This window comes from Periplaneta americana, chromosome 15, assembly GCF_040183065.1.
Source record: "Periplaneta americana isolate PAMFEO1 chromosome 15, P.americana_PAMFEO1_priV1, whole genome shotgun sequence".
Lineage (NCBI taxonomy): Eukaryota > Metazoa > Arthropoda > Insecta > Blattodea > Blattidae > Periplaneta > Periplaneta americana.
Window position 1 is genome coordinate 95,386,704 of NC_091131.1, and position 27,056 is coordinate 95,413,759.

At 33.2% G+C, this 27,056-nt stretch overlaps 1 protein-coding gene across 6 annotated transcripts in view; it reads right to left on the reverse strand.

Annotated features, from left to right (window-relative positions):
* The window catches only part of LOC138715210 (zinc finger protein castor homolog 1-like), a 752,775-nt gene extending 728,389 nt beyond the window's left edge, over window positions 1–24,386 (reverse strand). For all 6 annotated transcript variants that reach the window (XM_069847869.1, XM_069847872.1, XM_069847871.1 and 3 more), the window contains exon 1: window positions 23,427–24,386. The gene's annotated coding sequence lies outside the window, so the exon portion shown is untranslated. The remainder of the gene's footprint in view (window positions 1–23,426) is intronic.
* Window positions 24,387–27,056: the final 2,670 nt, after the last annotated feature.

The following is a 27,056-nucleotide window of genomic DNA, read 5'->3' on the forward strand; positions in this document are numbered from 1 at the left end:
CCTTGTGGTGTGACGTCAAATATCTCCCAAGACAACAGATTGCAAATAATATGTGGCATTATTCAGAGAATCCTGAAGGAAAAAAAGGTAATGCAGAGAACACGGATAAAGTCCTATAAAGTAATGACAGTGCCTACTAAAACATATTTTGTAAGAATTGGAAAACAAATAGATCAGATATAAAAAGAAATTAGAAACAGCTGAAATGAAATTCTTAAGACCTAAAGTGACAATATTTAACATACAGCTAATAAAAATATAGACCCTACACTTGAAACGAGATTCAAACTCACGATAGCAACCCCCACGCTAGACAAGTTTCGTACATTACAGCCGTCTGTCCTGAATATATAATTATTCTACAGTCGTCCGTCCTGAATATAATTAGTATACAGCAATCTGTCCTGAATATAATTAGTATACAGCCTCTGTCCTGAATATAATTAGTATACAGCCTCTGTCCTGAATATAATTAGTATACAGCCTCTGTCCTAAATATAATTAGTATACAGCCTCTGTCCTGAATATAATTAGTATACAGCCTCTGTCCTAAATATAATTAGTCTACAGCCATCTGTCCTGAATATAATTAGTACACAGCCATCTATTCTGAATATAATTAGTATACAACCTCTATCCTGAATATAATTAGTATAATTAGTATACAGCCATCTGTCCTCAATATAATTAGTCTACAGTCATCTGCCCTGAATATAATTAGTATACAGCCCCTGTCCTAAATATAATTAGTCTACAGCCGTCTGGCCTGAATATAATTAATATACAGTCTCTGTCCTGAATATAATTAGTCTACAGTCGTCTGTCCTGAATATAAACAACCATCTGTCCTGAATATAATTAGTATACAGCCTCTGTCCTGAATATAATTAGTATAATTAGTTTACAGCCATCTGTCCTCAATATAATTAGTCTGCAGTCATCTGCCCTGAATATAATTAGTATACAGCCCCTGCCCTAAATATAATTAGTCTACAGCCGTCTGGCCTGAATATAATTAGTATACAGTCTCTGTCCTGAATATAATTAGTCTACAGTAGTCTGTCCTGAATATAAACAACCATCTGTCCTGAATATAATTAGTATACAGCCATTTGCCTTGAATATAGTCTACAGCCGTCTGTCCTGAATATAAACAGTCATCTGTCCTGAATATAATTAGTATACAGCCGTCTGCCCTGAATATAAAGTCATCTGTCCTGAATATAATTAGTCTCCAGCCATCTGCCTTGAATATAATTAGTATACAGCCGTCTGTCCTGAATATAAACAGTCATTTGTCCTTAATATAATTAGTCTACAGCCTCTGTCCTGAATACAAATAGTCATCTGTCCTGAATATAATTAGTCTACAGCCTCTGTCCTGAATATAAACAGTCATCTGTCCTGAATATAAATAGTCTACAGCCTCTGTCCTGAATACAATCAGTAGTCTACATGAAAGCGGCTTTACTAAATTGCCTTCTTATCAGTAAGAATACGAAACCGATCAGTTCGCTATGTATAAGATTGAGGAGGAACATTCTGAAAAAAAATGATAAAATAACCTTCATGAAATTGCGAAAGGTTTTCGTAACGATTTTTATTTAAACTTTGCTCTTAGAGCTTATGATTTCATCAACAGTTATTTTCGTAATCACCTTAACAAGGTCATAATAATTTATTAAAAACAATCGGTACAAATACATCTAAAAATAATTAATACATTTCTTTAACATGAAACCCATACAACCGCTCCGCATTTCTGTAAATACTGAAAAGTAAATCACTTTCTACTGCTTTCTTTAGGACCGTAGCTGTGTCGCGTACTTCATTCAAAAACGCCGGAACTAAATCTTCATATAATGTAAATGAGAAAAGAACACTCTAAAATTAAAATAGGTTTGATTTACATATAGCAAGCTTTACACGTGAAAACGGAATATGATCAATATTTTCTAATAAAGGCTTGAAGCTTAAAAAATTGTGAAACCGCTTCCACCGACAACTTGCCGACTGAAGGAGATATGTAAATTAAGAGTAACTTTAATGACGTTAAAAGATTCTATGTGGCGCCATACGTATATCGCCATCATCATCATCATCATCATCTTCTTCTTTTTCTTCTTCTTCCTCATTTTCTAAAATTATCGAAATTAATATTTTTGGATTTTTAACCGTGTGTCGAAACTTCATATCTCCGAAGTATCGGAACTGCTTAATCATAATAGCAGGCCTATTGTAATAGATCTAACGGTTCGCCAACTCAGTTCTGGCTAGCCCAAACTGGAAGTTGGCGACTGTTCAGGTCCGAGACAAGTGGCTCCAAAACGGTGATATTGCCTAAATCCATGAAAATCCATATTCTTCTACTGTATTTCATTCTATTCATCTTGAACATCATTCACCTAGTCCCCACTTGAAGGAAATTTCAATGCTTTGGTCTGGCTTCTTCAATTTACTCGTATTGTGCTTAATTTTTCTTCTCAGTCCCTACAGTAATTCAGTTTTGAACTCATTCAAGATCAAACAGCGACGATTGAAACTGTTTTCTCCGCCTTACTCCTAGACGTACTAAAGACACTCCGCCTGCCTCCTGATAATAAACATATCCTTAGCATGGCAGACGTTCAGGAGATATTCTTTCAAAGATATTTTTAATGTCTTATACTATATCTGTCGTTATATTTTAATTCCTTTCTTATACCTCCACTTTTGAACTTATCTCTTAATGTAACCTGCAGTAAAGGTCGTAAAATCCTAATTTTAGAAGCGCCGAGTCTCTTTTTATCAGTATTTTAGCATCCATGCCTCGCTACTATAAAGTAAAGCAGAGGTGTGATAAAAAATCAGTAACCACGGCTTAATTTATTTTCTCTCACAATAATAAATTCTGATTTTGGCCGAAAATCTATTACTCAATCTTACGATTTCATTTCTACTTAAACTCGGCGACAAATATTCAAAGCTAAACAAAGATTTGATTCATGTCGATAATGAAGGTAACATAGGTACCAGTGATGTAGAGTGATACAAGAGATAACAGTGATTAAGAGTGATACAAGAGATAACAGTGATTAAGAGTGATAAAAGAGCAAATAATAAAGACACTATTAATATCGGAGAATAAACCCCGTAATAGACTCAAGCATTTTTTAAATCGGAATAAACATCCGTTTCTGTTTCTTTTAGGCCTACGCTAGCAGTTGAGATGCCGTAAAAATGTCTTTGGCTGTAGTATTTTTGAGGTCATCAAATGTTGACTCTCCTAGGATAAAGCAGCATCTCTACACAATACAGATCTCAGCAGAGTCCGCCTCGGCTTTTATTCAGAATAAGGAAAAGTAGGGTAGATCATTCCGGCGACCGGTTTTCTGCACATGGCGCTCCTTAATGTAAGAATGATACAAGTCGCTTACGAACCTTCATCCGCTTACGATAACTAAAGAAGCTCAACGCGTTTAACCTATAAGTTAGGTTAGCTCAGGAATAACGTAATAAAATATGAGAAATGCAAATTCTGAATACTTCAGAGATTATAGTGCTAAGAAAAATGTTAAACGGTGATAAAACACAGAATTTTATATAGTAATACAGAGAGGAATGTCAAATACAACCACCATTTAGGCCTAGTGGTTCAGAGAAACAGGTATGGGGTCAGTACGTAATAAGAATGGGAGGGAACAATTTGATAAAATAGTTGAGAAAAAAATAAAAAGTACTCGAAGGAAATAAAAATGTAATCATTATTGGAACAAATAAGGAACAGTGCACAAATTCCATTAATCTGAAAAATTAGTGTTAGAAAGTAGAAGAGGAAGAAAAATATGACAATGAGGAAGAGTACAAATTAGGCATAGGGGAGAGTCGGGTAGTATCGGACATCGGGTAATATCGGACAGTGAGTTTCTTTCATCTACCACACGATGATAGTACCTGATTGACATGGTTACGTTTCTGTGTTGTCGCATAGAGAAACGTAATCATGTCATTCAGGTACTACCATATGGTGGTAGATGAAAGAAACGCACTGTCCGATATTACCCGATGTCCGATACTACCCGACTCTCCCCTAATAATAATAATAATAATAATAATCATAATCATCATCAAACTATTATGGAATTGGGTTATATGACCCTTTCTGTCTTCAGTCATCAAGAAGTCTCTTTAGAGGACACTCTTGATTACTTCTGGCCTGTGGTATTTGAGATAATTGTGGAAATCCTGTCCCTGTATATTATCCGAACATGTTGGATTCATTTAGTTTTGTATTAATTAATTTGTTGTCAAAAATGTCAGTTTTTAATTCGTTGTAAATATCTTTATTTATTTTCTGATGCTGATACGTGCATTTATCTTTTTTTTTTTCCTTAAAAATTTAATTTCTTCTGCTGTGGTTCTTCATTTGTCTCGTTTCAAGGTCCATATTTCGCATCCAATGCCACCTTTGCCCAATTATATAAAACTTCAAAAATCAAAGAATATCTCCGTGAGAACTACACTAAAAATCTTCAGCATTAATGTGAACTCTACCTCTTATATAGATGTGAGAAATGAATAATTATCCAAGAAATAAACAACGAATTAAAACCTTTTACAAACAGATGCCTTCGGAGAGTCCCAAATATCAGAAAATCTGACGGTTATTGGTATAATCTCAAACGAATGATTTATGGAGAATGACAAACGAAACCCAGGTCATCATGGAACAGATTTTTGAGACGGAAATGGAACTGAAAGGTCAACAACAAAAAATAAATAGTAAACTGGAAACCACAAGGAAAAAGAAAGACGGAAAGAAGAGAGGAAGAAGTGAGAATTTCGCTCATAAAGCATGGTAAGTGACGTTTTCGTGTTTTGAAGTTATTAGGTAGGTAAACATTTATACATGCAAGTTTGTATAGTTACCAGGAAAGTAAAATCTGTATACTTCTGCCATCTGTTGAGATGTTGGAAAACTAACTACTGCATTAGACGCAGAATGTAAGATACCATATTATATGCTACATATCTCACTTTTGGCCAAAATGTCAGTTACCATATTTTACGCCCGAGCGCCTCAATTAACAAAGACAGGTAAAATATGAAAAGAGGTGAAATAATTGAACAAAATACAAAGTTTGATGACGATATCTTGCTGATGCTCTTATGTTCCTAGGGAATTAAATGACTCTACTACTAATGTTGATAAAGCATTTATTACTACAGTGTTATAAACATTTTGTCAATAAGTATAGAAGACAAGGAATAATAATCGGTGGTATGAGAGGAACGTAAAAAAACGAGTTTTTCAGAAAGATATGTATGGGGCAGCAAGGACATTATGAGAAGATGGATTGGTACAAATTCTGAAAATAATATCAAAATTCGAAAAATCATGAATAGACCGTAAGTACAACGGCGAGAGTCACTGAGTTAATCAGGAAAAAGGATTACGCCGAGATTACGTAGAAAGATGATGTTGAAAGAATATATAAAGTGGCTCAGACCAAGCCAAGTACGAGATCGAGATCAGCATGAATGGGAGAGGGGAATATTAATAAAATAAACTGCACAAAATACGAAGAAAAAAAAATAGAGCGGAAAGAAAAGGCTGAGAAATTACGGATTTTATTGCTCTGGAAAACAAGTGAAGAATTAAGCTGCGAGGAGCAGGAACAAGAGGGAAAGCACTAAGTAAGGAAACAAATTAACTTTTACGAATTTTGTATATCTTAAAAGAGTGCAATAATTCAATCAATATGTCATGACCGGTAATGCAACAAAAATAATCAGTAAAGTGTAATAAAGGTAATGTATAAAAAATCTTAAAAATAAAAAACGAAAAGAACAGAAGGAACATAATAAAAAGAGCGGTAAATAAAACATGAAACAGAAAAGCCGGGGGATTAAGTATGAATCTACAATCAAAGAGGCAATTGAAATGAAGGAAACAATTAAAATTAATGTTACCGTATACAGAAAGCGAAATGACGTCAATATGCATCCGGGAGACATAAGAATTCAATCAAAGCAAGGCGTCACAAAATTTCCACGAAACATGTCTAATGTATCAGTAACGCAGACTATAAAATTGCATAACACAAACCAGACTTGACGAATTAAAAATTTCTGTTTTCGAATACACATTCAATTTCTTCAAATATTAACAGTAAGAAAATAAAAATTTCTGCGTACATTCAAAAAATATATATTAATCAATTCTTTCTTACTACACAAACAACTTACTGTACAGGAATTAGTACTTCCAATAAACCAAGCCTTTGTCCATTATCTTCAGAATGAACATTGCTTCTCTCTCAATTCTTTTATTCCTTGTGATGTACTGTAGAAGGTCCCAAATTATTTTTTAACTAACACTAAACAAACATACGGAGAGAGACCTCTGTCTTGTAGAGTCGTTGCGTTTTTACATCTAAAACAAAATCTAGTTCACCTCGAAAATGGACGAATATCCATGACCCTGGCGGTACCTAGTCAAACTACCACCACTACCACTACTGCCAATCTTTCGCTGTGGTTCAAACAATAGCGTATAAAAGTACAAATTCTCCGAATTCGAGATTGATTTTAGGCGCAATATGAAAAAAATATATTTCCCAAATGTACACGTACTCGGTGTGTGTCCATGTCCTGTGTTTATTCTTAATAGTGTTATAGTCTTCAACGTAAAATGTTTGCTACACTCACATGCCAGTTTCACGACTTTTTAATTTCTAGTGATGATTCAGAATCGGCAGATTGAAAACAGTGTGGATCAAAGGACCCCAATTCTTAAATTAATTATTACAATCATCATGTTCTTCTTGGCATAATTTTCAAGGATAATGTTGTCCTGTTTCAGCTTCATTTTGAACTTCCATTTCCATCTCATTGAAGGCCTTTATTGTTTCTTGGTCCTTGTAGTTAGTGATATAAAATATTTTTAATATTCAACTGTCATTCATCCTGTGTAGATATAAATGCCATTTTTTCTCGATAAAAATTAATTACAGATACAATTGTGGTATATTTAATTCCTCTCCCTTCGCATTGTATCATTTATTTCTATTGTACCCTGCTAAAGGTCTCAAAAATCGCATTTCTTAAGATCATATTATCTTTTTTATTTCTTTCTTTCGACGAAGGTCCAACCTTCACAGTCATACAAAGTTAGACCTACTGCTAGGACTTTATGATATTTTAAAGAAGTATTTCAGGTTTTATTCTATTTTATGAAGTACGTTTTACTGCGCCACAGAGAAGTTGGGATGTAGATCCTATTTCATTTTGTAGGTATTATGAATGCTGAAACTGATCAGGAAGAGAAATAGGAATTGGCTGGGTCCTGGCTGAGAAGAATGTGCCTACTGAAGGGTGCACTGGATGGCGCAGAAAGAGATATCACATGATGCACAACATTAAGATAAATGATTAGTATGCGGGAACTAAAGGAAAGCAGAAAATAGAAAAGACTAGAGAATGCTGCGTTTGCTGTGAAAGACCTGCCCCTGGGCAGAAAGCTGTGAATTTTATTATTATTATTATTATTATTATTATTATTATTATTATTATTATTATTATTATTATTATTATTATTTAGATGATTCTCAACTGCCAACAAAGTTTTAAAAGTACAAGATCATATATGTAACAGATAGATCATCCCTAACTTATGTTTAAAATCGGCAGCACTTTGAAGAGCACAACTGCCAGGATCGCCACCCGTCCGCCGTAAACGAACACGAGATGGCAGTACAGTCGTTAATGCAATTCAAATGGGAATTATGACGCGACTCCTTATGTAACAACTAGATGGCAGCATAGTAAACCTGACAAAAGTTGTTACGGTCAAAGCCTATAAGGCCGAGCTATCTGGGTATATATGATCAAAGCTTTTATGCTGCAAGGGTGTCGCTTAAGACAGTTACAAGCAAGCTCAGTTTCTATGGAAGAGAAATGTCCACTGTTGTGACAGTAATCGAACCTAGTTCTCTAGAGTTACAGGAGAGAATTTAGATTAAATAAATAAATAAATAAAATATAAATGACCATATTAAATATGTAAACAAAATATAAACAATCATAAAGAACTGTTCCAAAAAGATTACTTAAGTGAATAAATAAAATATAAACAATCATTGGGAACTAACTGTCCTGGAAAAAAAGATTACTTGAATTCATTAATTAACTAATGAAATTTAAATTATGGTTTATATAACGACGTTCGCAAATGTAGAGGATATATCAGCGTCGCCGGTGTGCCGAAATTTTGTCCCGCAGGAATTCTTTTACATGCCAGTAAATCTACTGACATGAGCCTGTAACATTTAAACACACTTAAATGCCAAAGACCCGGGCCGGGATCGAACCCGCAACCTCGAGCATAGAAGGCCAACGCTATACCGACTACGCTACCGAGACCGACTAATTAATGAATGAATGAAATGAATGAACTAATGAATAATTAATTAATAAAGCATAAACAATCGTAGAGAGCTGTTCCGAAAATAAAGCAACGCTTTTAAGTACTTTTTATTTTGCAAAAAAAAATGTATATAGGCCTATCTTCAATATTGTTTACGATACTGCATGGTTTTACCATCCATGAACACCGCTATAATATTCTTGGGGAGGAGGAACAAAGATCGTTAAAGAACTGGTCCAGATACATCAGTTTTCGACCGGAGGCGGTAAACAATATGGAAACTAATGCTAAGATCGCCAAGATAATTCCATGGAGATCCTCTCGTACGAACCAGTGCTGTGTTCGATGTAAATTCCTGTTTAACAAGATTCCAATCCTGTCACGGCAAAATCAAGAGTCCGGCCTGTTGATGTGAAGTACGCGTCTCAATCATTCACAAGTTTAAAAGTCGAATTATTAAGTGGTCATCACACTTACAGAGTAAGAGAAACATTTTTCATTTTCTCCAGGACAGATTATTATCACCGTTACAACAATAATAATAATAATAATAATAATAATAATAATAATAATAATAATAATAATAATAATAATAATAATAATAATAATAATAATCAGCAGCAGCAGCAGCAGCGGCACTACAACCACCACTATAGATCTGTCACACTGTGGTGACAGTTTGTTATAATCGTCGGATTGAGTGACACAGCTCAATTGTAAGCAAAGATAGCCTGATACAGAGTGTAATAAAAATCCTGTTTACACACAATATTATTACAATGTCTTAATATTATTGTATGATAAGACAGGTGGAAGTAAACATTTTTCGCTACACGATTATATGCAATGCTTTGACCTCCTGACCTTTTATCTCAACTGATCCTGAGAAACAATAAACACCTCAGAGCAACAAAGATATGAGAAAGCTGCCATCACAAAACTAAACAGCTATAGAGTCTATCTCGAAGGTAGACATAAGATCCATTCCATTAGTACAGGAGTATTTACAAATCTTATTGTCGCTCAACAGCCCATCTGCTTTGTCCTACAGTGTTTATTATTATTATTATTATTATTATTATTATTATTATTATTATTATTATAGCCTTATTCGAACGGCTAGATTGTCGGCTTCAACACCAGACAACCTGATGAAAATTCAGGGAAGTAGAGGAAATGAAATTTGTGGACTGAGACGGATTTGGTCCAAAGTTTATGCCTATAGGGTACTCTAGCTTTTACGTCTCCTTTTCTTCACTATTGGTAGCGACTGTGTTGAATTTACTTCTTATATTTTACGTCTATTTTTCTTTAATGGGCGTTCCTACATAAAGTAATAATTTCGGTATCTGTAATAATACTGTAGGCTATGTTCTATTCAGACGTTACAGTCATTGTTATCTCCACTTTTATTATTAAAATAAATAATTTTTGTTTTTAAAATTACTTTTTCATTTCATATTATCTAGTTGATGAGTATATACTAACGGTGCCATATCTCACAAGAGCCGAATCCTGCTACTTCTGTTTGATTGATTTGTAATGTCCAACACTTGGAATACTATTTTATGCTCAGCAGAAATGAACCTGCACCATTGTTTAAAGATAATAATAATAATAATAATAATAATAATAATAATAATAATAATAAACCTTAGGCAGTAACGAATAACTAGTCTCTCTGACTGTGAATAATAGTTGATAGGGTAAAGTTGCCTATTTCCGTGATACTCTTAATCCCGTGATACTTTTTTAAACTGAATGTCAGTCAAAGCTTTGCAGTTCGACCATAGCGCCAGATATCTTTCTCGAAAGAGTGCATCTTTCGCCTACTTTTGAGACATTGGTGAACTTCGGAGCAAGATACCCAATCCAATTATATTCAGTAAAAAAAAAATGTATCACGGAATTAGGCAACTTTACCCTATAGTATATATATTAAGGAACAGAAGAAAGACCAGGAAGAATTGGTTTATGATAGAATTTTATTAAAAAAAAAAGATTTTGAATTAACTAACGATTGAAGTGGAATGTAGGTGGTACTTTTAAGCAAATATTATGTCAATAATTTTGATTGATATAGTCATACATTACCCGAAAGTGTTTCCGGACAACACAGCATCACAGAATTGTATGAGACATCTTCACTGAAAACCCCGCACATATTATGAAAGTAAAATATAATTTAGTTATGTAGGATTGCCTGTAATATTTTTCTGAAAGTAGGGAATCACGTTTTAACTCTTAAGTTCTATGCTATTTCTAGACACCTCGGGTGCTATCCATAGACATTTCGCTAGCCCGCGCTACGAGCGTGCTAAACTAGCCCCGGCTATCTACTGGTTACTTGTACAGGATTCATATCATATATCATATCGCTAACACTGGTTTATGAATACGAAAAATGTTTGTTCGCTGATCATCCACCAGAAGCCCGTGCTAAGAATGTCTATGAATACAGCCCCTTATGACTAAGATATAGTCTAGGTTTCCTGTATATCTAGTACCGTATATAGTAGCAATAATAATAATAATAATAATAATAATAATTTCCAACCATTTACAATCGCTTTCCTATTTAACTGGAATAATTACAATAACTGAATCAAAACAAACTACCTATAATTGTAAAGTTGCTGACGAAGCTCAATTTTTCCTTGAACATACTTTATGCTGAAATATAAGGTAGAAACTTGGCTTACGACTATGCAGATTTGTCTGTAAATGACTTCAGACTTCCATGGGAGTTTTGAAGAATTTCTTAGTCATTTGGACGCTCTGAATAGAAAGCTACATAATAATCTTCTATAACACATCCGCCTGTTCATTTGGCAGTTTTTACACGGAGATGATGAAACAAGATTTAGGAGAAAATTAAACTGAAAAAAAACTTGTGTTATTTTTGTCGGTAGGCAAAAAAGGAAAGCAGAAGGAAAATTGCATCTTCTGGAACGTCTCAAGTCATCATCAATATATCCATTCTCGGAAAGGTGTGATAATTGCAACGAGTTGAAAGGGGTTTGCTACTTCCTTCTAGTTCAACATACACTGTTAACTTGGGCACTTTTATAAAACTAGTATTTCTGAACTCGGCACAAGCCTGCAACAAGGCGTTAAAGGCATCTGTGCCAGGTACTATACACCGCTCATGCTCTCACATGTACACGGCAGTGGTTCAGAGGATGGGCAATCCACGAGAATTGGTCATAACTTACAGGAATGGGAATGTGTCCCCACCAAAATATGCACATCTATTCTCTAAGATATGGCTTGTGCCATATTTTCTGAATTCTACTTGAAGTTTCTTCATCAAAGGCAATTAAAACAAAATTAAGACGCTTATTACGGCCATCAGAGAAGTTCATAGTAAACAGAATTAAAATACCTCTACTAGACTCCCAGAGGAAAAATGTTGAACACTCATTTCTTTCAAAAACCTCAATTCGCAATTATCTTTACTGTTGTGTTGAGATAAAATGAACGCGTGGAAGGTTATTTCCAGTTGTTTTATTTATTTTTAAAAGGGCTAACAAAATATTTTATGTTCGCTTTAATGCCAATGGGAATATTTTAAAATAAGTTTGAAGCCAAATTACTATATCCCTCTAACTCTTAAGATGCCTGTACATTGATTACGCGATACAGGTCTACATAAATTGCGGGAATAACAACAATTCTATCCAAAAGTTTTATATTCCACCTACAACATAAGCCAGCATCAATATAAAAAAAGCACCATCGGCATATCACACTAGACTACGTGGAATATAAATGTGTGAGGTTCAGAATAAAGCAGTTTGGAAATGTAATGAAAATAAAAAAGAAATAAAAGTCGTAAAATGTATGCATTTTTTTTACTTGTTTCTTTCATCCGAGACTGTTTTTATGAGGAGCAGTCGTCAGTTTGGAAATGTCGGAACATTTAATCATCTCTTGCAGTTTGGTTTTATGACAGCGAGTCGTTTAAAGAAATTAAGGAAATCATTTTTGGAGAAGAACTACAGCATTCTAGTTTCAAAGTGTGCATAAGTCGCAACTCGAGTCGAGTCTTCATACATCTGTCGAACTAGAGAAGTTTGTTCGTAGTACGTACCGTGCCATAATGGTCTAAGACATTAATCGAAAACTATCCTCACATTTTATTTAACAAAAATGTAATTTATATATTATTATTATTATTATTATTATTATTATTATTATTATTATTGTTATTATCATCATTATCATCATCATTTATTCAACTGTCCGAAGACAGCTTTGGATCTCATAAGTAACACCAATAAAGCGTAACTCATGAGGCAACTAAGCTAAGAGATAATGGGGAAGGTTAGCCAGTTCCTTTCCTCCTTCCTTGCATACATTACTGACTAGTAACATTATTATTATTATTATTATTATTATTATTTTTATTATTATTATTATTATTATTATTATTATTATTATTATTATTATTATTATTGCTGCAAATTCGATCAACTCAATGTACAGACTTAGTTCATGGGAATGACATACTCTGTTATTTATTATGTAAAAAATGTCTTTAACCCTTAAATTGACATAACTTCATTTCTCACACTAGTTTATTAAATCGTGTCGGACTGTAAAGAAAACACACTATCGCAATGTTCATATTTTATATGTTGTACAATACTATAGTATTTTGAAATTTTGGTTAAATTTAATTTTCCTACCAATTTTTTTTCTATTGTTCTATTAAAATTATAGCATATAGCCTATTAATCTGATGTATCTTATAGGATACTTTGTGAATTTAAGGGTTAATTTTCATTGTAATTTTTCTAGTATTCTTATAGTAGCCTATATCAATAGGCCTATATTAGGTCTACCGATTAGTGATGAATTTTTCATTTATCACTGTTTTAAATTTATTTCTATCAATTAATTAACATTAACATAATAATTTACTTATATAAATTATTATTATTATATTATTATTATTATTATTATTATTATTATTATTATTGTTGTTGTTGTTGTTGTTGTTGTAAATATCGATTTCAACTTATATTATTGTTGCATACATACTTGCATACATACATACATATACGTATGTAGGCCTACATGTGTTGCTCATGGGCAGGTTTTTCACTGCAAACCTAGCATTATACAATCTTTCCTATTTTCTGCCTTCCTCTTAGTCTTCGCATATGATCAAATATCTTAATGAGGTCTATCATCCGATATCTTCTTCTGCCCCGAACTCTTCTCCCGTTCGCCATTCCTTCCATCCTTCAGAGATAGTTTCTTTTCAGCCAGTGACCCAACCAATTCCTTTTTCTCTTTCTGATCAGTTTCAGCATCATTCTTTCTTCCAATACAACTTCATTTCTTATTCAGCCTGTCCATTTCACACGCTCCATTCTTCTCCATATTCACATACCAAATGCTTCTATTGTATTAGACTATTATTGACCAATTGCTGATGACTAGCACATTAATATTAATAACTAGTCATACCCGTGCGCTTCGCTTCGCTTTTTAGGAATAAGTATTACTGACTTAAATCTAAATACAGGTTTGTAATTACTTAGTGAATAAATAGCTTTTTGTACGTTGTAAGTCGTTTGCTCCTGAATCATTCTGAAAGTTGTATTTAAAACTATGAATTTAACTATTATTATCATGCAATATTTCTTGGAGTTGTTCAGTCAATTCTACTTTTAAGATTGATACTACATTAGATCTAATAGATAACTGGTCAGCGTCTGAAATGAAGTATACTTGTAAGAACTGAAGGCTCTTACTCTCAGCTAGAAGAAGATTTCCAATTAAGCTATAGGCCTATGCTTCAATTTTAAATGATGGCGTAGAATTGACTTTATGTATTTCTTTTGCACCAAACGATGCCATTTGGAATAAGAAGTTGTACTGTCTTATATTATTTAAAAAGTGTGTTGATAACGGATGTACTACAATAAGTAAGGTTTTAATTGGTTCTGGGAGCTCTTGAATCTCAGAAGGAACAACTTTTACAACAGCGCAAGATAATCCGTTTGACTCATTACCCAATTCTTTTGCATTGCATTTATTGCATAGTTTATTCATTTTATCTACTTTAACACAATTCAAAAGAGCATAGTTCATATTTGGATTATAAAATAATGGAATGCTAAGCTAACGTACTATTACTGCATACTAAATCAATACACTCTCGTCGTACGTTAATTCTCTGAGATGAAAATGAATGTGGTACATAAAGATTATTTTAAGATACACAGGAAACGAATATTGGTAAATTATGAGCGCAGGAATACTATTTCGTGACACTTTATAAAATTACTCAGCTCCAGTGAGCTCAACGGTAAAATACTAATTTTTACTCCAAATGACATGTTATATTTTTGGTCCCGAGAAAATACTCATCTTTACGAAAAAACTCTTAAAATGCTATTATGTTCTGTGGACAAAAAGAAACTGAAATGTACAAAATTAGAGTATTTCATGTGGACCAAATAAAGTTTAAATAATCAATTAATATAACATTGCGACAGGATATCAAGTTTTCTGTGCGTAAGAATTTATTTTAATCTTACCTGTCCTCGATTCACTCAGGAGTTACCGTAATGGCATATAGCATTATGTCCATCTAGTGATCACATTTTCAAATGGTGAAATAATTATACAAATTGGTTAAGTAGCATCTGAGATTACTTCATACAAACACAAGAACATTCTCTGTATGTTAATATTGATAAACATTTACATATTCCCATCATACAATTTGGCTATATCCCTATGAAATAGTGTTAAATGAATAGATTCCGTTTGTTATTGTGCACTGCCCCTTATAGACGAAGTCATTTGTTTTCATTTCATTAGGCCTATAGCCTATTAGTCTGAGATGACGATGATAAAACGCATTGTTATTTTAAAAATCGTCTACCTCGTTAAATATCAGTCCTATCAAAATTTTGCATAGAATAAAACTTATCGGAAATAATTTTTAAATAAACTTTCGTTATGTAATATTTTTCATAAAAATCAATAATAAGCTAGATATTTAGATTTATTTCAGGCCCCCTTATAACCCCCTTTTAAATAGAGTATTTTGAATGCCATATAGCCTAAAATCGAAGTTAGAACGAACTTCATTTATATTCCAATTTTCATATAAATCGGTTCAGCCATTATCGCGTTGGGGAAAAAAAAAATTCGCGTATGTGGTACCTAAGAGGTTACGTCCATTTTCAGTTTTCCCCTTCAAAATTTTCTAGAGCTCCTTCAGTGGAGCAGCGTAACCCGGAGTGAGACTAGTGGCCAACAGGCTTGGAGCTCACATATTTAGTTTCTTGCAGCCCCGAACCCCTTGCAAGGACGCGATTGCGTACCTTTTAAATTTGTCCTCCCAATTCACCTCTTTCAATTCAATTCAATTCGAGAGAAAAGGTAACAAACATCCAGACACACATAAACAAAACTTTCAAAAAAGCGATTTTTGGTCGCAGGATGGTTAGTTATACATGTTCACACCAATTATTTTTGAAAAAGCGAAAATTACCAGAAAAATTATGGTTGCAGATTTATTAGATAATAAACATTATTATTATTATTATTATTATTATTATTATTATTATTATTATTACGACGACGACTGCTACAACTAGTAAACTTAATTTAAGGAAATTAAATGGTTTGTATTTGAGAATAATATGTATTTTTCAACTACATGTTATTTTAACAATGTTTACAGATATATGTCCTCAAGTAGACTATCTATTGCCAATGTTTCAGATAAAACATTAATATAGATTAAATATTTAGTTACACTCCTTATAGTCTTCCAGTGATATTCATATATTTCATTTAAATTCTTCGGTTTGTAGGTGAGTTTCACTTTATTATTCTTGGTTTTAGGCGTAGTTCATTACCTTTCCAGAGAAAAATATCAAGAGATATTTCTTTCAAAACTCACGTCTCCTGAAACTCTTTATTTTATCATCATAATCAATTTAATTATTTCATAGTCTAAATCTACTTAATGTTTGTACATTATTGTCCTTAGCCCTCTTTTTAGTATATGAAAGGAACATATTTCTTTTAAAATTAGTTTTAAAATAATAATGTATAATACAGGGATATTCATAAACCAGGGAAGGTTATTTTCACGAAAATTTCTTTCTACTGTTTCACTATTATTGCTACGACTAATAAAATAAAGAAACAGCAATTCAAACTATTCTTCGGGTTTTTTTTTTTTTTTTTTTTTTTTTTTTTTTTTTTTTTTTTTTTTTTTTTTTTTGCAATTTCATACGAGAAAATAATTATTTTTTAACTCTACAAATGCGAATTGATCTTATTCGGTGCAACTATGAATGAAATATAGATAGTTCTAGCGCGATGGGGAGATTCAAAACTCTAAATGGATTCAAATATGGACCCTGAAATTTGTCATCATTGTCATAATGAAATATTATAAAAAAAGTGAGAATACTAGTGATAGAGAAGAAAAGTGACAACTGTATCTGAATATTTTCAAATCGATTTGTACCTGAATAAACCACCATGAACAAAACTGTATAATTATTTTAATAAAACCTTAGGCCTATTTCTTGACAAAGTTAGAGGACTTTAAAATATTTTGTGACTTTCTAATAACACTATAGATTTACGTTGTCTATTGCTCTCTGAAAGAAATCCATTCAAACGAATGCAGGCCTACAATTAACACTGATGAGTTCTGAATGAAAACATTACATCATAAAACAAAGATCTTAGTTTGTACTTATATTGAAGCTTGGGTTATACATTTGTAAAAGGCTGTTAGTCGAAAATTAATTAAAAATAAATCACACCTTGTTAAATAAAGTGCAAATTTGTATAAAAAAACATTCTTCCATTAAGGGAATATAGAGAACTGCTAACGTTAGGTAACTTGAAATGTCTCAATAACATCAGGTTCTACATAGGAAGCCACGTTATTACATTCCATTCTGATTCAATATGGAAATGTTTCTCAAGTTTCAACTGTTTGTCAGATATTTGTGAATTCAAAGGGCAACGATTTGTAAAATGAATGACATCAGACATCTCGTTACACTGGATTCCAGATGATTTAAATCACTAACCGTGCTAGAATGAAAAACAAGCGATGATAAGCAACTATTGTTACCGTAACTGAAATGAAATTATAGTATCAAACGTTATCACGCATCATTTCACAAGAGCGATAAACCAAAATTATCACAACTCAATCACCACGGACACTATGAGGTCCCACGTCATTTTGACAATATTAATAACACAGAACTTTTCATTATATTACTTAATCTTTCTTTGTCGTCTACATTTTCTGTTCATTAGAAAGTAGACCGTATATACAAAGTTTTGTAAATAAAGCTATGTTAACCTGTTACAAAGATACAGCTTTTGTCGGAAGCCTTGCCATTATACCATGTCGTCGAAGCAACGTCGCATCGAGCTTTGGACAAGCCACGCTCCAATGTATTTCACTTCAAAAACACTCGCCCTGTAGTTACAACTTTTATAGTTATTTATATATCATGTTACTCTATCGAGAAAAATTTATAAAGGCCTATTAAGGTATTAGTGACAAATCCAATAAGAAATAGACTTGGGATTCCATGCTCCCACAAATTCAAAATCCGCGTAATTATTAAATTGTGAAAAATAGCATTAGTTCCATGTCAAACTCCACAAAACTCCCGCTTCTAACACAGTATTTATATTATGTTTTCAATAGAGTTTTAGTAACATTGTAATAGGCCTATTAAAGTTTTTTCTCTCAAATATACTCTCTGCAAATTGTAATAGATGGATAGAGAAGTACTCAGGGCTTCTCTAATTTCATTGTTCGCATAATCTGCTCAGTGCAATCATCTAGTAAGCCCTTTTTTAATAAAAAAATCTATAGAATGCACTTTACTGCCAAGGTATCACAATATCAGCCGAGAATACTGTGTTACCACGTAACAATATAAAAAATTAATGAATAACATCTTTCGGTAAATAAATAAAAGTATCAAAATGGAGATATTACGCGACATAAAACAATATGAGATATATTCAAAACGTAACTAATGAGAGACGAATTGTTAAACAGCTGAATAAAAAGTTGACAATTTTAATGGAATGATCACACCAACTCTAAGAAAAAACTATATATATATATATATATATATATATATATATATATATATATATATATATATACCGTAACACGGCTTGAACAAACACATCAAACTTAGCTTATATTATAGGTGGAGAAGAATCACGTTTCATCTAGATGTTTTTGAATTTTCAGATAAAGTTATTATTACTGAATATAATATATACACGCGTACTTTCTGAACATATGGAAAGAAAATTTTCCATACTGGAGATTCTTGATCATATTTAATTGTTTTAATATAACGTTTTGTTACTAGGTTAAAAGCCAAGAAGTCAACGACTCTTTTCATTCAAATCTAATGACAAAAATATACGTTACAGAGTGCAGAATCAAGAGTTCCAAAGTTGTTTGAAGTCTTGCATAAATAGATCATAAACCAAGAAGTTCCTTTATCTCTTCCTTCACGGTTTTTTATTTTTTGTACTAATCATAGTTTTAAGACAACTATCTAAATACGTCTTTTGTTTGCAGATGTGGGGAGCATAAACAAATTTAGGTTGTATTCATGTGAAGAGTTCTCTAGCAGCAGAGTTCGATGACAGAAAAAGATAATCCACCGCAGGTTTTAAAATCGCATCCTTGCCCAAGCCTGCTTTATATGTATTTATACCACAAAGACTTACGTATTCCACATCGTTTCAGAGTCCACACAGATTTATCAGTTGAAGCATTTTTGTTGCAAAAAACACATCGATCCTTGCCAAAAGATCCGAATAACTCTCTGCAAACTATGGTAAACAAATTAATAAATAACACAAGATGCTTTATTTCATATCTTAAAACATTGTAATCTAATGAATTGTAATTTAGAGAAATGTTTACCGATAACGAAATGTTATGTACGCTCGTTCTTTCGCTAGATGCGGTTTCAATATCCGTGCTTGTATTATATCATTTCCTGAGAAAAATGAGCTTCCTACTCAGAAGTTAGGCATCGCCAGAGCTTACGCCTATGTAGTGCAGTACCTTATCTTCAGTCAGATGGAGGAAATACCCTTATCACCTCTCCCACTTGCACCAACGCATTAGTGGCCCTCTGCCCTACTGTGAAGCGTATTTTTCGTTACGCACTCCTCTAGCAATAAAATAAATTAATTAAAGTAAGGCCAAATAACACAAAATTCAATATCACACTAACGAAGTGTAGGCGACACCAACCTTATGTAAGAGATGAAAGTGTCATGTTTTGGAAAATATTTTAGGGTTTTTAAGAGCGTGCCCAGTAACTTCTTGACATTTCGTTACTTGATTATGGTATGGAAAATTTATTTTAAAAATTCTGTTCAAAAATCTCAAATTTTCTTTATCGTAAGTCACAAATATTTGACGCCAATTCGTGCATACAATATAATTCACTCACGTATTTTAAAAGTAAGTTAATAATAGATGGAGACACCAATAATAAGCAAAATTTGAAACCGATTCGTAAAATTAGCATATTTATACTATTTCGTAACCAATGCATAAAAACTCATTTCTTACTATACTCCTAATTTCCTTTGGATATTATAGTCATCATGACGGAAAATTAATTACTTGGTTGTAAAATTATAAAAAACAAATATCAAAATAAGTTTAATTCTAAGAAGATAGAACCACGTAAAAATAGGCAATTTCTGTTTAAAACGGTATAATATCAAGATTAAAATGTACTTTCTGAGTGTTCGGCGAAATTAGTTAGAAAATGGTTAAATAATTTTTAAAAAGATCTACCACAAAAATGCCAAAAATTAGTCGAAATCAAATTTAATGTAACTTTGTATAGAAACAATGTAATCATCCTCTCAGGATTTTTAACACATAAAAAAGAGATTTTACTGAAACATCGCTTTGACAGAAGCTATCGCTACATACTATCAAGTACAAAATTGTTAGATCGGTCACAAATGTGTAATTTATGACAATATGAAGTTTAAAATGACGGTGTTTAAATTTACAAAATAAAAATTTCGTTTATGAAATTGTAATTCTAGAATTGGTCTTCTACTAAATTACATTACACTGAGTCCTAAACTTCAGTGGCATTACATGACGATTAACAAAATATTATCGATAAAGATCTGAATAAAATAATTTTATAACAGTACAGAGAAAAGAAAGAAGAAAGTATGAAGATAAGGAGCAGGAAGAGGATGATATAAGAGCAACAAATCCGAAATATATTTTCTAAGAATTGAAGTAGAGCATAAAACTACACATAAACAAATTGTAATTGTTGAATATTTCTTGAATAATGTATGCAGTAAACTCCCAAATTCCCACAAGCCCTATGAAAATACTTTAAAGACGGAATACAAGAGACAAGAATGACACCGATGCTAGATATACGCACGGGCGATAAAGACGTCTGCCCCATTAAGTTCGGGTCCTGTGACGAATCGTACGCCGTGGTCGGTGATTGACGCACTCAGCGGCCGGCAGTGGTCTCGCTGTGGTAGCGTCAGAAGTCTTCACCATTTGTTACACCAAAGATCAAACGTAAAATTATTTATACTAAAAATTTCGTAACCTTCAGAAACTTTTAGTACATAGAGTCTGAACAGATTTCGTAATTATAAAACAGGAAACGATGTCTTGACTTCGAGTTTAGGTTGATCTCTCAGTTAACGTACTACAAACAATTTGATGTTAAAATAATCATCTACCAAACATCGCAAAAGTAAAGATCCTTCAGCAGATAAACAGCTAAGTTATTCAATAATTTGAATGCCACCAACGCTTCAACTATTCGCGCTGTAATTCGAAATGTGAATTCGTATTTCAAGAGGTAGTAGTAGTAGTAGTAGTAGTAGTAGTAGTAGTAGTAGTAGTAGTAGTAGTAGTAGTAGTAGTAGTAGTAACAATAATTCGAAATTGAGTTTGAAATGCTGCGTCTTCAGGTGCAAGGAACTAATTTGCAATTAGCAATTATGAATTCGAATATGATATAGGATTGAACTTTCATAACAATTTCTTCTGTAAAATGATTTAACATGTACATAGTTATTAATTGAATGGTGACAAATAACCCATAAAATAAAGGCGACACTATCAAATATGTATTTAACTTGTTTATTGTGCCTTGTTACCAAACTTTTCAACAGTAATATTAATCTTTCGAAATTTGAATACAATCTTTTTAAACAAAATGTGTAAACAGATATTTATTAGAACGCAATAAATCGTTGCAGATATACTGTACTATTAACTACACTCTGCATACATACTCAAGCGATAAAACACCTGATAATCAACACTATTCCTACATTAGAACAAACAAAACTGTCATACAAATAGAACAAAGCCGCATAATCAACCCGAGAGAAAAAAATATATATTACTTCTACTGAATAAATGCCAAATTACTTGCACAACTTTACCTAAGGTACACACAATTGTAATCAAAATGCATACTCATTTTTCCTGATTCAGGTCTCGTATTTATTTAGGTGTTAACGTACAGGAGCTTTGTTTGTATTCAAATGACGTTCTTCTTCCATAATTAATTCTGGCTCAACGAGTATAGGCGTCACTATCGGGGTGAAGCTTACAGCTTAGTTCTCTTATTCTCACAGTGTAATTTATACACTTCACATAACTTTAGCGGGTGTTAAATGTACGGTAAAGCTAATGAAAACGTAAAGAAATTTATTCCAAAACGCGCCTCACAAATAATACGAGAAAATCGAGACCTGAAGACACAAGTGCGATTAAAATCCGAATAAATTATTCACTTTTGCCACTAAGCGAAGCTGTGACTCTGAGCGTGAGATCATACGGAGTTTCTTCGAAATCGATCTTACAGATTCGAAATCGAGATATTTCGCAGAATTGAAATAAAAGAAAAACTCACAAATTATTAAACCTACATTCACTTCTCCTATGGTCTTAAATGTCGTCTTGTTTTATTCCTTTACCCTCCCACACACATACAAACAAGTGATTTACATAAACGCTGCAGGCCATTAAATTATTGTAAAAATGGGAGAAACCCATTGACTTGACTTTAATACCACGTACTTTATACAGACGAGTTCAGTTGGGAAAGAATTAGAATTTCCAATTGTGCTTATATTCTCTGCTCAGTACTAGTCTGCCGTATCTGTTAATAATGGAAATTGGCTGCTCAGAAATTCATTGGATTTTGTAGAGCGTTCTATGTTAAAAAGTAACAAAAACTTTTTCGGAATTAATTATAAGTCTTATTTTTTACAACATAAATGATTTAGGCCTAAAAAAAAGTTCCTTTCTAACCTTGTATTATAAACATTACAAAATACACACACGCCTCCTCCAGAGTTTGTATTATCGCACGCAAACTACCAAGGAAACGGGCGCACATCATTTGCATAAACAATTTTGCTACAAAATCAATGAAAACATTTGGAATTACAAATGTATTCACTGTAAACAAATGCACTATAATTAATATACGCCACAATACAGAAAATTTTACAGAATTTTCCGCTTACTGTGCAAACTGTAAAATGTCAAAGATATCGATACCGGTAATAAACAGGAAAATAAACACATTAAACTCCGATAATGTATCGCTTCACACTAACTCGCGAACATAATGTTAATAAAGAAACATAGCAAGTAAATTTGCGTCGCTCACGAGGTCTCGGTAGGCGTACGATCTAAATTTACATGACGAAATCGCTTCTTATAATTCACTTGACCTCTCGCTTATGTAGCATATTAAAACAATGACCTAGCACTAATTAATTACCATAGGCCAATAACATCTGCAATATTGTAACACGAGCTGTAAACAAGGAGTTAAAAAATCGGACCGCAAACGATTCGACACCTCACTACATAAAACACGCAAGAAACACACAATGATCTAACCTTGGTTCAAATCTTAGGTTATGTAGAGGTACTGACCTGTATTGTTGATTGATCACAACAGTTGACAAACTAGTTAGTCGTACAGTTGAAAGGTCAGTTACTCCGAACACGAGATGATCTTCACAGGTAGCCTATCAGATCTTCTTCCGTATGTCATGCAGAACTTCACAGAAATCTTAACCGGACGTTTTCAGGTAGGTCACTGCTTGCAACACATGTCACTTGTGCTCCTCAAACACACAAACACTTTCGGAACATACGCCAACACTTCGCAAATATTCAAGAAACTGGAATGACTAAATTTCAGTGAGATTGTTTCTATGTAGGTTTGCACTGTACGTTCACACCAAATTTAATAATTCATTCACACGTCGTGTATAACATGTAAGGCCTAATTCGGGGTATAGGCACTGCTTATAATAAAACGTTCCAAATTGACGTAACTACTGATTAAAAATCTATACGACATTGTCTACAACACTGTCCAACATTGTACACCACATTCCACCAACTGTCATTGACTAATAATTATAGGTTCACTTTAACGTAATAATACTGTTAATCTGTCACAAAATTTGAAATTCACAACTTGATGTGTCCTGTAATTCGACAGCCAACTTTCTGCACTGAAGGTTTTTCTCCAAACAAATTCCTGTTAAAATCCTTTCCTGATTTCATCAATCCTTTCGTTTCATTCAGCTCGCTCCATTCTTGTCCCCCGCCAAACTTGAACTGAAGGAAACAGATGAAAATCAAGTGAAAAACGGGGGCTTGTCTCTCTTCCCCTTCACCATTTCTCCTTCCATCTTCTTGCTTTTACCTCTCCTCCTTTCCCCCTTTTTTCCCTCCTTTATGCTATATTTTTTTTCTGCCTATATTCCCCTTTGGCCCAGACCATCCGTTCAATCCATAAAGAAGACTTAAAAACTCTTTTTCTCTCTCACTCCAATACTCACTCGCTCGCTCAACCCATTCCAATTTGAAACTGGCAGGGACCCGCCGCTACTCTACCTCCATGCGTGCTACTGCGCAAGCGCAGTCTCCTCGCCTCCCTTCGCCCCTCCATTCCGCTCATCGGCTTTCCCCCTTTCCCTATACCGAAAATCTTTCTCGCCCCTCCATTTTTTTAATGAAATTGTTTTCGACCGTGCATCACAGATGGCGTTTGAAGCGGTTACATCATTTATTTTTTTAATGTTTGTACAAATTAGGAAAAATAACTTTTGCAGAGACATACATTAAGAAGAGTAGCAAGAACAAGCGGCTTTCTCTCCTTCCCATTACAGTCTTTCTTAATTCTTCCAAGACTGGAATTCAATGGACATGTAACAATCGAACATCAGATATGTTTTGCGCGTCGCTAATTTCAACCGTTTCATTTATGTACCACCTGTCGAAGAGAATAAAACTAGGGCAAAAACATAAGACTACACCAATCGAATTATAATTCCCTCAACTTGGTTAAAAAGATGTATTTTCTCTTCACGTGTCTGTAGCCTTTGTACAGAGAAGTAAGAATGGTTATGAATAAAGAGTCATCTAGAAGAATTAGAATGCATGTGATTAAATATCTCAGTATAAAAAATACATAATTCATTTTAATTGAAGACATTATTACAAAAACAGGCCTAGTCATTTTTAATGAAACTGAGTTAAGGACACATTTGCTACTATTTCAAATGTTTACAGACTCCAAAAATGACACATGTCAGGTGCAATAGCCACAAGGATAAACACCAGTTGCACACAAACAGCTGACATGTGTTGTTCTATTTATTTTTATTGTTCTCCTGAAAAACAGCAATTCTGACAAGGGTTGTTCTTGTAATAATGTCTTCAATTGTAATGTTTCTCCTGTCGAATGAAATTCAACAAAAGGATTTCGTGTGTGAAAATACTCTCCAATTTTAAGAAAGGTCGTGTGGTTAATACGCCCATTTAATCTAAAATAATGTTCAATAATGATACTACAAGCAAGCTAACAAATATACTCGTTACTACTTAAAGCTATTTCATATCACTCAAGGAAAAACGCCCAACTGCACAAACGTTGTCCATCTTTTCACAAGTCTTGTACAAAATACAAAATAAAAATATGTAAACAATATAGTTTGAAGCAAATTTTTGTGGTAAATTTATTAAAAGGTAAAGAAAGCTAATTACTACATATTTGTATGCACTACGCCATCGCAGTTAATGAAATTGCTGGAAGTAGAGATATAGGCCTATAATGCTATAAGTAGGCCTACTGTCTATATTATGAGTCGTCACATGCTATGACAGGAAACAAAGTTGAGATAGGATGAGGACCTTATGATTTTTGTAGATGCATTAATTAAAAATCTCCACTTCGTCAAGGACTTTCTGTCTGTAGTTTATTACGCCGATCCCAAGCTCGTGAATGTAGATATGAATCGTGTCGAAGTTGGTCCACTTTTTTCGGAAATGTATCTTAAAAAGAAATAAGTATATAAACTAACTCAATAATAATAATAATAATAATAATAATAATAATAATAATAATAAATAATAATAATAATAATAATAATTTCGGTGATAGCTATTAATAAGGAATTAAAATAATGCTGGTACTGTTTGGTAATTCAGTATGAGTCGAGAACTAATGTCATATTATTATTAATATTAGGATTATCATTATTAATACTATTTTTTCTGTACTCTGTGCTATTCTACCTTCCAATGTAGAAATATATTTTTTTCACTTGTTTTTTATACTAAACGGACGCACGGAAAATTTCTCATTTTTGAGTTAGCATGTCACCAGATATCCCCTTCAATTCTTGAAAACCTGCTATAAAACAGTGCAGAAGTGGCTAAACTGATATATTATCAATATAAAAGGTTACTTTGTAGTTGTGAAAATTAAAAAAAAAACACGACATCCCAATTTTACTAGCTAGACTAATAGGCCTACTGCCTAAATAAACCCAAACGCTCATTCACAAACAACGTTAATATATCTTACGTGGCCTGAAAAACTGTCGGTGAACTTTGACTAAAACCAGCTAAACGCTCTGCTAAAAGTTTCCTATCCTTTTTTGTATTTAAATGTATGATACAATTTTATATATATACTTGTTACGAAAACTCAAAATACGATTTGAGGGAGGTCGGATATGATGATAGAGACTGGATTGGTCTTGCTCAGGATAGGGACCAATGGCGGGCTTATGTGAGTGCGGAAATTAACCTTCGGGTTCCTTAAAAACCAGTAAGTAATTAAGTAAGAAAGCCTCGCTGAACAAAAGGATTATAGACTTTGTCGTGTTTGTTACTAAACTGCCTACTGAAGGACGCACTGGAAGTAATGGTGAACGGGAGAAGAGTTCGAGGGAGAAGAAGATATCAGACATAGGCGACAAAGAGGAAGGCAGAAAATAGGAAAGATTGGAAAATGCTGCGTTTGCAATGAAAGACCTTCCCTTGGGTAGAACACTATGAATGAATAAATGAAATATAATATAATATAATATAATATAATATAATATAATATAATATAATGCAGATTTTTTACTTACTGACTATCAATAAATGTGACAGGGAAGTATCAGCAATCGAGAATCTTAACTTGGCACTACCAGAAGGAAATTAAAGATCAGCAAAAACTACGATTATCTCTACGGACGAGAAATGTTTCTGTACTAA